Source organism: Coregonus clupeaformis, unplaced genomic scaffold (genome assembly GCF_020615455.1).
Source record: "Coregonus clupeaformis isolate EN_2021a unplaced genomic scaffold, ASM2061545v1 scaf1853, whole genome shotgun sequence".
Lineage (NCBI taxonomy): Eukaryota > Metazoa > Chordata > Actinopteri > Salmoniformes > Salmonidae > Coregonus > Coregonus clupeaformis.
This window is the reverse complement of record NW_025535307.1, coordinates 42,452-55,254: the sequence shown is the minus strand read 5'-3', so window position 1 is coordinate 55,254 and position 12,803 is coordinate 42,452. Positions and strand designations below refer to the sequence as shown.

Sequence of the window (12,803 nt, the reverse complement as noted above, 5' to 3'; positions counted from 1 at the left end):
CCCCCTTCTGATAACCAGGTGGCGAATCGCATCTCTGCATGTCTGGCAGACATATCAGTATGGATGACGGATCACCACCTCAAGCTGAACCCTGGCAAGACGGAGCTGCTCTTCCTCCCGGGAAGGACTGCCCGTTCCATGATCTCGCCATCACGGTTGACAACTCCGTTGTGTCCTCCTCCCAGAGTGCGAAGAGCCTTGGCGTGACCCTGGACAACACCCTGTCGTTCTCCGCTAACATCAAGGCGGTGACCCGCTCCTGCAGGTTCATGCTCTACAACATTCGGAGAGTACGACCCTGCCTCACACAGGAAGCGGCACAGGTCCTAATCCAGGCACTTGTCATCTCCCGTCTGGATTACTGCAACTCGCTGTTGGCTGGCCTCCCCTGCATGTGCCATTAAACCCCTACAACTCATCCAGAATGCCGCAGCCCGTCTGGTGTTCAACCTTCCCAAGTTCTCTCACGTCACCCCCTCCTCCGCACACTCCACTGGCTTCCAGTTGAAGCTCGCATCCGTTACAAGACCATGGTGCTTGCCTTTGGAGCAGCGAGGGGAACGGCACCTCTGTACCTTCGGGCTCTGATCAGTCCCTACACCCAAACGAGGGCATTGCGTTCATCCACCTCTGGCCTGCTGGCTCCCCTTCCTCTGCGGAAGCATAGTTCCCGCTCAGCCCAGTCAAAACTGTTCGCTGCTCTGGCACCCCAATGGTGGAACAAGCTCCCTCACAACGCCAGGACAGCGGAGTCACTCACCACCTTCCGGAGACATTTGAAACCCCACCTCTTTAAGGAATACCTGGGATAGGATAAAGCAATCCTTCACCCCCCCCACACACACAGCGGAGTCGCCACCACCTTCCGGAGACATTTGAAACCCCACCTCTTTAAGGAATACCTGGGATAGGATAAAGTAATCCTTCTACCCCCCAAAAAATTGTAAAGTGGTTATCCCACTGGCTATAGGGTGAATGCATCAATTTGTGAGTCGCTCTGGACTAGAGCGTCTGCTAAATGACGTAAATGTGCCCTTGAGCAAGGCACTTAACCCTAATTGCTCCTGTAAGTCGCTCTGGATAAGAGCGTCTGCTAAATGACTTAAATGTAAATGTAAATGTAAATGTAGAGCGTGCTCTTGTGTCATGGAGCAACTGCCTTTTATTTATCACCCTAATAATATCATGGATTGTTATTGGACTAAATGCAGTTTGTGTGTGCTGCCCTGCCCTGATCAAATCAAATAATGGACAGTGCGTTTCCCTCAAAATATAGGCAGTACACGCAGCCTTTGTTTTTAGTCTAGGAGACAGTCAATGTCTGTAGTCCATTAGGGCACTATAAAATCCCTTCAATGTTTTGCCTGATTCCGTTAATTCCCAAGTTCCCTTTTCTCCGTTTAGATTTCCCCGTTGACCGTTTGTCCCTGTTTTGGCAAGTTTTCGCTCTCAAAAGTACACCTTTTTAATAGCAAAACAGCACAATTGGATGTTCTATGTCCACAACAATGTTTAAACCCTATCAGGTGACCATTTGTGAGGTCTGGGAAAAATGTAAGACATTTAGATTTTGGGGTGTAGTTACCCTTAAATGCAAGAGTGCACCAGGAAGAGACCTTTGTTTGGTTAAGCGGTGTTGCTGTAGAACAAATGGCCACTGGAGTGATGCAAATGATCACGGTATAATTCTGCCAGGCAGGCATAGGCTACTTTGTAGTTAACATTTACTTGCGAAGGTTTTGGGGAAAGCCATTCCTTCCCTACCAGAAGAAGGTTATCATTAGCATCATCGCTAACGGCTACACAAAGTGTAGATATACGCGCGCACCGCACACATGCACACAGACAGGGGCATTCCTGTGCCGTTTCAGAAAGTTCATGGAAATACGAATCACTGATGCATTTTGTTCATGTCTTATGATTGACTTGGGCAAATGAATGCGTTTTCTAACAAGTTGAATAGATTTAGTTGATTTCTTACTAAGTTCAATAAATGTTTGAATATTGTTGAATTTCGGTTTAATGTCTGGATTCCGTGATTCGGTCCGCAACGCTTATTTTATAGGGGCTTAGTCAATGAACTTGTCATAAATCAACATAGGATATGCCCTCTTCCCCTCCCCCCCCAACAAGACTCAAATATATATATATATATATATTGGAAATGTAAGCAAGGGTTGAGCTTCTTCAGTTTGTGTCACAAAGTGGATACGTTTCTGTGTCCCTTTCAGAGTGAGTGACACATTGACTTTATATAGTGTACCAAGAGTTGTTCCCTCGCTTACGGCCATACCAGCCTGAATATGCCCGATCTCGGAAGCTAAGCAGGGTCGGGCCTGGTTGGTACTTGGATGGGAGACCGCCTGGGAATACCAGGTGCTGTAAGCTTTTTGTCCCAGTAGAGCGTGCTCTTGTGTCATGGAGCAACTGCCTTTTATTTATCACCCTAATAATATCATGGATTGTTATTGGACTAAATGCAGTTTGTGTGTGCTGCCCTGCCCTGATCAAATCAAATAATGGACAGTGCGTTTCCCTCAAAATATAGGCAGTACAAGCAGCCTTTGTTTTTAGTCTAGGAGACAGTCAATATCTGTAGTCCATTAGGGCACTATAAAATCCCTTCAATGTTTTGCCTGATTCCGTTAATTCCCAAGTTCCCTTTTCTCCGTTTAGATTTCCCCGTTGACCGTTTGTCCCTGTTTTGGCAAGTTTTCGCTCTCAAAAGTACACCTTTTTAATAGCAAAACAGCACAATTGGATGTTCTATGTCCACAACAATGTTTAAACCCTATCAGGTGACCATTTGTGAGGTCTGGGAAAAATGTAAGACATTTAGATTTTGTGGTGTAGTTACCCTTAAATGCAAGCGTGCACCAGGAAGAGACCTTTGTTTGGTTAAGCGGTGTTGCTGTAGAACAAATGGCCACTGGAGTGATGCAAATGATCACGGTATAATTCTGCCAGGCAGGCATAGGCTACTTTGTAGTTAACATTTACTTGCGAAGGTTTTGGGGAAAGCCATTCCTTCCCTACCAGAAGAAGGTTATCATTAGCATCATCGCTAACGGCTACACAAAGTGTAGACATACGCGCGCACCGCACACATGCACACAGACAGGGGCATTCCTGTGCCGTTCAGAAAGTTCATGGAAATACGAATCACTGATGCATTTTGTTCATGTCTTATGATTGACTTGGGCAAATGAATGCGTTTTCTAACAAGTTGAATAGATTTAGTTGATTTCTTACTAAGTTCAATAAATGTTTGAATATTGTTGCATTTCGGTTTAATGTCTGGATTCCGTGATTCGGTCCGCAACGCCTATTTTATAGGGCCCTAGTCAATGAACTTGTCATAAATCAACATAGGATATGCCCTCTCCCCCCCCAACAAGACTCAAATATATATATATATATATATATATTGGAAATGTAAGCAAGGGTTGAGCTTCTTCAGTTTGTGTCACAAAGTGGATACGTTTCTGTGTCCCTTTCAGAGTGAGTGACACATTGACTTTATATAGTGTACCAAGAGTTGTTCCCTCGCTTACGGCCATACCAGCCTGAATATGCCCGATCTCGGAAGCTAAGCAGGGTCGGGCCTGGTTGGTACTTGGATGGGAGACCGCCTGGGAATACCAGGTGCTGTAAGCTTTTTGTCCCAGTAGAGCGTGCTCTTGTGTCATGGAGCAACTGCCTTTTATTTATCACCCTAATAATATCATGGATTGTTATTGGACTAAATGCAGTTTGTGTGTGCTGCCCTGCCCTGATCAAATCAAATAATGGACAGTGCGTTTCCCTCAAAATATAGGCAGTACAAGCAGCCTTTGTTTTTAGTCTAGGAGACAGTCAATATCTGTAGTCCATTAGGGCACTATAAAATCCCTTCAATGTTTTGCCTGATTCCGTTAATTCCCAAGTTCCCTTTTCTCCGTTTAGATTTCCCCGTTGACCGTTTGTCCCTGTTTTGGCAGGTTTTCGCTCTCAAAAGTACACCTTTTTAATAGCAAAACAGCACAATTGGATGTTCTATGTCCACAACAATGTTTAAACCCTATCAGGTGACCATTTGTGAGGTCTGGGAAAAATGTAAGACATTTAGATTTTGGGGTGTAGTTACCTTTAAATGCAAGAGTGCACCAGGAAGAGACCTTTGTTTGGTTAAGCGGTGTTGCTGTAGAACAAATGGCCACTGGAGTGATGCAAATGATCACGGTATAATTCTGCCAGGCAGGCATAGGCTACTTTGTAGTTAACATTTACTTGCGAAGGTTTTGGGGAAAGCCATTCCTTCCCTACCAGAAGAAGGTTATCATTAGCATCATCGCTAACGGCTACACAAAGTGTAGATATACGCGCGCACCGCACACATGCACACAGACAGGGGCATTCCTGTGCCGTTTCAGAAAGTTCATGGAAATACGAATCACTGATGCATTTTGTTCATGTCTTATGATTGACTTGGGCAAATGAATGCGTTTTCTAACAAGTTGAATAGATTTAGTTGATTTCTTACTAAGTTCAATAAATGTTTGAATATTGTTGAATTTCGGTTTAATGTCTGGATTCCGTGATTCGGTCCGCAACGCCTATTTTATAGGGCCCTAGTCAATGAACTTGTCATAAATCAACATAGGATATGCCCTCTTCCCCCCCCAACAAGACTCAAATAGATATATATATATATATATATATTGGAAATGTAAGCAAGGGTTGAGCTTCTTCAGTTTGTGTCACAAAGTGGATACGTTTCTGTGTCCCTTTCAGAGTGAGTGACACATTGACTTTATATAGTGTACCAAGAGTTGTTCCTCGCTTACGGCCATACCATCCTGAATACGCCCGATCTCGTCCGATCTCGGAAGCTAAGCAGCGTCGGGCCTGGTTAGTACTTGGATGGGAGACCGCCTGGGAATACCAGGTGCTGTAAGCTTTTGTCCCAGTAGAGCGTGCTCTTGTGTCATGGAGCAACTGCCTTTTATTTATCACCCTAATAATATCATGGATTGTTATTGGACTAAATGCAGTTTGTGTGTGCTGCCCTGCCCTGATCAAATCAAATAATGGACAGTGCGTTTCCCTCAAAATATAGGCAGTACATGCAGCCTTTGTTTTTAGTCTAGGAGACAGTCAATGTCTGTAGTCCATTAGGGCACTATAAAATCCCTTCAATGTTTTGCCTGATTCTGTTAATTCCCAAGTTCCCTTTTCTCCGTTTAGATTTCCCCGCTGACCGTTTGTCCCTGTTTTGGCAGGTTTTCGCTCTCAAAAGTACACCTTTTAATAGCAAAACAGCACAATTGGATGTTCTATGTCCACAACAATGTTTAAACCCTATCAGGTGACCATTTGTGAGGTCTGGGAAAAATGTAAGACATTTAGATTTTGGGGTGTAGTTACCCTTAAATGCAAGAGTGCACCAGGAAGAGACCTTTGTTTGGTTAAGCGGTGTTGCTGTAGAACAAATGGCCACTGGAGTGATGCAAATGATCACGGTATAATTCTGCCAGGCAGGCATAGGCTACTTTGTAGTTAACATTTACTTGCGAAGGTTTTGGGAAAGCCATTCCTTCCCTACCAGAAGAAGGTTATCATTAGCATCATCGCTAACGGCTACACAAAGTGTAGACATACGCGCGCACCGCACACATGCACACAGACAGGGGCATTCCTGTGCCGTTTCAGAAAGTTCATGGAAATACGAATCACTGATGCATTTTGTTCATGTCTTATGATTGACTTGGGCAAATGAATGCGTTTTCTAACAAGTTGAATAGATTTAGTTGATTTCTTACTAAGTTCAATAAATGTTTGAATATTGTTGCATTTCGGTTTAATGTCTGGATTCCGTGATTCGGTCCGCAACGCCTATTTTATAGGGCCCTAGTCAATGAACTTGTCATAAATCAACATAGGATATGCCCTCTCCCCCCCAACAAGACTCAAATATATATATATATATATATATATATATTTGGAAATGTAAGCAAGGGTTGAGCTTCTTCAGTTTGTGTCACAAAGTGGATACGTTTCTGTGTCCCTTTCAGAGTGAGTGACACATTGACTTTATATAGTGTACCAAGAGTTGTTCCCTCGCTTACGGCCATACCAGCCTGAATACGCCCGATCTCGCCGGAAGCTAAGCAGGGTCGGGCCTGGTTGGTACTTGGATGGGAGACCGCCTGGGAATACCAGGTGCTGTAAGCTTTTTGTCCCAGTAGAGCGTGCTCTTGTGTCATGGAGCAACTGCCTTTTATTTATCACCCTAATAATATCATGGATTGTTATTGGACTAAATGCAGTTTGTGTGTGCTGCCCTGCCCTGATCAAATCAAATAATGGACAGTGCGTTTCCCTCAAAATATAGGCAGTACAAGCAGCCTTTGTTTTTAGTCTAGGAGACAGTCAATATCTGTAGTCCATTAGGGCACTATAAAATCCCTTCAATGTTTTGCCTGATTCCGTTAATTCCCAAGTTCCCTTTTCTCCGTTTAGATTTCCCCGTTGACCGTTTGTCCCTGTTTTGGCAGGTTTTCGCTCTCAAAAGTACACCTTTTTAATAGCAAAACAGCACAATTGGATGTTCTATGTCCACAACAATGTTTAAACCCTATCAGGTGACCATTTGTGAGGTCTGGGAAAAATGTAAGACATTTAGATTTTGGGGTGTAGTTACCCTTAAATGCAAGAGTGCACCAGGAAGAGACCTTTGTTTGGTTAAGCGGTGTTGCTGTAGAACAAATGGCCACTGGAGTGATGCAAATGATCACGGTATAATTCTGCCAGGCAGGCATAGGCTACTTTGTAGTTAACATTTACTTGCGAAGGTTTTGGGGAAAGCCATTCCTTCCCTACCAGAAGAAGGTTATCATTAGCATCATCGCTAACGGCTACACAAAGTGTAGACATACGCGCGCACCGCACACATGCACACAGACAGGGGCATTCCTGTGCCGTTCAGAAAGTTCATGGAAATACGAATCACTGATGCATTTTGTTCATGTCTTATGATTGACTTGGGCAAATGAATGCGTTTTCTAACAAGTTGAATAGATTTAGTTGATTTCTTACTAAGTTCAATAAATGTTTGAATATTGTTGAATTTCGGTTTAATGTCTGGATTCCGTGATTCGGTCCGCAACGCCTATTTTATAGGGCCCTAGTCAATGAACTTGTCATAAATCAACATAGGATATGCCCTCTTCCCCCCCCAACAAGACTCAAATATATATATATATATATATATTTGGAAATGTAAGCAAGGGTTGAGCTTCTTCAGTTTGTGTCACAAAGTGGATACGTTTCTGTGTCCCTTTCAGAGTGAGTGACACATTGACTTTATATAGTGTACCAAGAGTTGTTCCTCGCTTACGGCCATACCAGCCTGAATACGCCCGATCTCGCCGATCTCGGAAGCTAAGCAGGGTCGGGCCTGGTTGGTACTTGGATGGGAGACCGCCTGGGAATACCAGGTGCTGTAAGCTTTTTGTCCCAGTAGAGCGTGCTCTTGTGTCATGGAGCAACTGCCTTTTATTTATCACCCTAATAATATCATGGATTGTTATTGGACTAAATGCAGTTTGTGTGTGCTGCCCTGCCCTGATCAAATCAAATAATGGACAGTGCGTTTCCCTCAAAATATAGGCAGTACAAGCAGCCTTTGTTTTTAGTCTAGGAGACAGTCAATATCTGTAGTCCATTAGGGCACTATAAAATCCCTTCAATGTTTTTGCCTGATTCCGTTAATTCCCAAGTTCCCTTTTCTCCGTTTAGATTTCCCCGTTGACCGTTTGTCCCTGTTTTGGCAGGTTTTCGCTCTCAAAAGTACACCTTTTTAATAGCAAAACAGCACAATTGGATGTTCTATGTCCACAACAATGTTTAAACCCTATCAGGTGACCATTTGTGAGGTCTGGGAAAAATGTAAGACATTTAGATTTTGGGGTGTAGTTACCTTTAAATGCAAGAGTGCACCAGGAAGAGACCTTTGTTTGGTTAAGCGGTGTTGCTGTAGAACAAATGGCCACTGGAGTGATGCAAATGATCACGGTATAATTCTGCCAGGCAGGCATAGGCTACTTTGTAGTTAACATTTACTTGCGAAGGTTTTGGGGAAAGCCATTCCTTCCCTACCAGAAGAAGGTTATCATTAGCATCATCGCTAACGGCTACACAAAGTGTAGATATACGCGCGCACCGCACACATGCACACAGACAGGGGCATTCCTGTGCCGTTTCAGAAAGTTCATGGAAATACTAATCACTGATGCATTTTGTTCATGTCTTATGATTGACTTGGGCGAATGAATGCGTTTTCTAACAAGTTGAATAGATTTAGTTGATTTCTTACTAAGTTCAATAAATGTTTGAATATTGTTGCATTTCGGTTTAATGTCTGGATTCCGTGATTCGGTCCGCAACGCCTATTTTATAGGGCCCTAGTCAATGAACTTGTCATAAATCAACATAGGATATGCCCCCCCAACAAGACTCAAATATATATATATATATATATATGTTGTGATGTCACGAGAGGCTGTGTCCTGGAGGGACGTTACATCCCCTGAGGTGGCTGCAAACCCAGACAGCTATGGCTCCATCTGCTGGTATGGTCGGGAACTCCACCCCCTCTATGGCCAATCTTCCCACGCAGCTGAAACAAATGAGGAGCTGATGAGCTGAAGGTTTGGGAAGGGAAGAGACAGTCTCCAGGCTGGGCTCTCTGGAGGACAAGAGTGCTGCACGTCCACTTCCATGAGGAATATAAGGATTTGGAGATACTTACCTTTGGGGAAATACTCACCTTTGGATATATGCACCGTGGAAATACGTGTGGGACATTTGGAAGGACGTTTTGCTGGGTTGGCCACTAGCTGCAACGTGGAATACAGTAAGACTGGGGAAAAGTTATTTGAGCGAGGGAGAGTTATGATTTTGGATGTGGAAGAGACATCCCTGAACTGTTAACCCTTAAGAGCCACCAGAGAACAGTATTGTGTTATACTTTCGTTAGTTTCCCAAGACCTTTAATAAAATCCTTGTTTTGGTTGAACCTGGTCTCCTTGCACTACTTGAGCAATCCCGCTGAAAGCTGTGTAGCCTCTCGTGACGTCACAGATGGTGGAGAATACAGGCAAGCTGAAGCGTTAATAGTGCATGTCAGAGGAGGATACCGAAGGTTTGATCACCCAGTTTTCCAAGTTGGCCGTAGGCTCCCCGCCAACTGAAATGGAGGACATATTGAAAGCCCTTGTTGCTGGCCAGCAAGCCCAGATGCAAGCAAACGTGGCTCTCTTGGAGGAGCAAAAGAAAGCCAACCTTCTGAAGGCAGAGGAATTGCAGTTGCAGAGACAGAGGGTTGTCCAAAATACCCGCCCAATAAAGGCAAGTGACTTTATATCTAAGATGGGAGCTACCGATGACATTGAGGCATACCTGCATGCATTTGAGGCCACGGCCACTAGGGAAGCCTGGCCCAAGCAACAGTGGGTTGGTCTGTTAGCCCCCTTTCTAACCGGGGAATCGCTGAATGCTGTCCGGGACCTGGGCCCTGACCAGGTTACTGACTATGATGCCCTGAAGTCTGAGATCCTCAGCAGATATGGACTCACAAAGTTTGGTATGGCCCAGCGCTTTCACAGTTGGACCTTCCAACCAGACCAACCTCCTCGGGCGCAGATGCATGAACTTGTCCGAATCGCAAGGAAATGGCTGGATCCGCAGAGGAATACAGCAGCGGCGGTGGTGGAGGCCGTTGTGGTGGATCGTTACCTACGCGCCCTGCCTTATGAGGCAAAAACGGTTCATCAGTCAACAGGCCTTGACCACGGCTGATCTGACCGTGGAAGCTGTGGAAAAGTACCAGGCCACAGCGGAGATGCTGAATGCTTCCGAAAAGACCCCAGGAGGGCGGCCCCACCACAAATGGGAAGAACCCGTCCAAAGGACCCCAAGGTCTCGAACCCAGCCACGTCAGGACTTATCCCGGCTCCAGGGGGAGCCAGAAACCAGGCGGGTCCAAGAAGAGTACACCAGGAGGGGGAAACTCGACAGTGTTACCGGTGTGGGGAGATGGGACATATCTCCTGGCAGTGTGGGAAACCAGCCGATGAACCTATGCCCACTGCGAGTCCTCCAGCTCAGCACCCACACACCGTTTGCCTCGCTCTTGGGAGTCGTAGATGGCGGCCCAGATCGACCCCCACCTGCCCGGTAACTGTGAATCACCATGATGTGGAGGCCTTACTGGATTCTGGTAGCCGGGCCACCCTGGTGCGTAAGGATTTGGTGGGCCCAACGTGTCTGACCCCGGGGAAAGTCCTCCCAGTTTCCTGTGTCCATGGGGACACCAGAGAATACCCCATTACTGAACTTACAATGACCAGCACACGGGAACCATACACACGACGGCGGGGGTGGTTGATTCCCTCCCCGTCCCTGTCCTAATTGGACGAGACTGCCCAGCCTTTTACCCACTCTGGAGAGAGTCTCAGGAGAGGATAACCCGGAGTACCTCGGAAACGGAGAGGCAAGACTCATCCTGGGAAGGCTCCGGTGCAATCCTCCGAATTACTCACTCCCGCCCGGGCTCTGATAGGGATGGCAGGTGCCCAGACCGACACAGAGACGGAGCTACAGAATCTGGACAAGGAACTGTCTGGTCTGAAGGCGACCGCTGAGAGGTATCGTTTGTTAAAGCAACAGTTAGACATGAAGACAGAAGAGTTAGATATCCTCCAGGCTAAACTCCAACAGAGCTCCTTCCCATAAGCAACAGGAGGAGCTGGAGAGGCTGCGCAGGACCATCGAGGAGTGTGAGGAGACCCTGCGCAGTAGTAAGGAGGTCCAGAAGAAGGCAGAGGAGAAGTACAAGGTGTTGGAGAACAAGATGAAGAATGCGGAGGCAGAGAGAGAGAAGGAACTGAAAGCTGCTCAACAGAAGCTAAACTCTGCTAAAACCAAGGCTGATGCGTTCAGTAAGAAACTCAAGGAGAGACAACAGGAGGCTGAGTCCCTGGTCCTAGAGTTGGAGGAGTTGAAGAGAGAGCAGTCTGGCAAGCACCACGGCAATGCGGACGCCCTCTCCCGGCGTGATGCCTTCTTCGCTGCCTTTACCCGACGAGGACGTCGGTCCCGAGGAGGGGGATGTGTGATGTCACGAGAGGCTGTGTCCTGGAGGGACGTTACATCCCCTGAGATGGCTGCAAACCCAGACAGCTATGGCTCCATCTGCTGGTATGGTCGGGAACTCCACCCCTCTATGGCCAATCTTCCCACGCAGCTGAAACAAATGAGGAGCTGATGAGCTGAAGGTTTGGGAAGGGAAGAGACAGTCTCCAGGCTGGGCTCTCTGGAGGACAAGAGTGCTGCACGTCCACTTCCATGAGGAATATAAGGATTTGGAGATACTTACCTTTGGGGAAATACTCACCTTTGGATATATGCACCGGTGGAAATACGTGTGGGACATTTGGAAGGACGTTTTGCTGGGTTGGCCACTAGCTGCAACGTGGAATACAGTAAGACTGGGGAAAAGTTATTTGAGCGAGGGAGAGTTATGATTTTGGATGTGGAAGAGACATCCCTGAACTGTTAACCCTTAAGAGCCACCAGAGAACAGTATTGTGTTATACTTTCGTTAGTTTCCCAAGACCTTTAATAAAATCCTTGTTTTGGTTGAACCTGGTCTCCTTGCACTACTTGAGCAATCCCGCTGAAAGCTGTGTAGCCTCTCGTGACATCACAATATATATATATATATATATATATTGGAAATGTAAGCAAGGGTTGAGCTTCTTCAGTTTGTGTCACAAAGTGGATACGTTTCTGTGTCCCTTTCAGAGTGAGTGACACATTGACTTTATATAGTGTACCAAGAGTTGTTCACTTGCTTACGGCCATACCAGCCTGAATACGCCCGATCTCGTCTGATCTCGGGAGCAAAGCAGGGTCGGGCCTGGTTGGTACTTGGATGGGAGACCGCCTGGGAATACCAGGTGCTGTAAGCTTTTTGTCCCAGTAGAGCGTGCTCTTGTGTCATGGAGCAACTGCCTTTTATTTATCACCCTAATAATATCATGGATTGTTATTGGACTAAATGCAGTTTGTGTGTGCTGCCCTGCCTGATCAAATTAACGTTCAGCACTAGGACTAGAAGGACATATGTAGAATTCAACATACAAAGGTTTTCGAATGTGGTTTTTTAAAAAGCTTTTTTCAATGAATATTTTCTAAAATCATGTTTTAGGCAAAATCCACAATGCAACTAGTTCGGCATATGAAGGGATACAAAGTTCTTTATAACAAACGAGAAAAATATTTGTTATACATTTTGCATGAAAAGGGTCTAAAATATTTTTTTAACGTTCAGCACTAGGACTAAAATGTAGAATTCAACATACAAAGGTTTTCGAATGTGGTTTTTTAAAAAGCTTTTTTCAATGAATATTTTCTAAAATCATGTTTTAGGCAAAATCCACAATGCAACTAGTTCGGCATATGAAGGGATACAAAGTTCTTTATAACAAACGAGAAAAATATTTGTTATACATTTTGCATGAAAAGGGTCTAAAATATTTTTTTAACGTTCAGCACTAGAAGGACATATGTAGAATTCAACATACAAAGGTTTTCGAATGTGGTTTTTTAAAAAGCTTTTTTCAATGAATATTTTCTAAAATCATGTTTTAGGCAAAATCCACAATGCAACTAGTTCGGCATATGAAGGGATACAAAGTTCTTTATAACAAACGAGAAAAATATTTGTTATACATTTTGCATGAAAAGGGTCTAAAATA

At 45.1% G+C, this 12,803-nt stretch overlaps 3 non-coding genes and 3 pseudogenes across 3 annotated transcripts; all 6 read left to right on the top strand.

Annotated features, from left to right (window-relative positions):
- The first annotated feature begins 2,279 nt into the window (after positions 1-2,279).
- On the top strand, positions 2,280-2,388 carry LOC123487884 (annotated as a pseudogene).
- A 1,160-nt stretch (positions 2,389-3,548) lies between these two features.
- On the top strand, positions 3,549-3,657 carry LOC123487883 (annotated as a pseudogene).
- Positions 3,658-4,820: 1,163 nt separating this feature from the next.
- LOC123487886 lies at positions 4,821-4,939 on the top strand. Its single transcript, XR_006659892.1, has one exon. It is a non-coding gene; the product is annotated as a 5S ribosomal RNA (ribosomal RNA).
- Positions 4,940-6,101: 1,162 nt separating this feature from the next.
- LOC123487885 lies at positions 6,102-6,213 on the top strand (annotated as a pseudogene).
- Positions 6,214-7,372: 1,159 nt separating this feature from the next.
- Positions 7,373-7,490, top strand: LOC123487880. The gene has a single exon (XR_006659889.1). It is a non-coding gene; the product is annotated as a 5S ribosomal RNA (ribosomal RNA).
- Positions 7,491-11,895: 4,405 nt separating this feature from the next.
- On the top strand, positions 11,896-12,014 carry LOC123487879. The gene has a single exon (XR_006659888.1). It is a non-coding gene; the product is annotated as a 5S ribosomal RNA (ribosomal RNA).
- Positions 12,015-12,803: the final 789 nt, after the last annotated feature.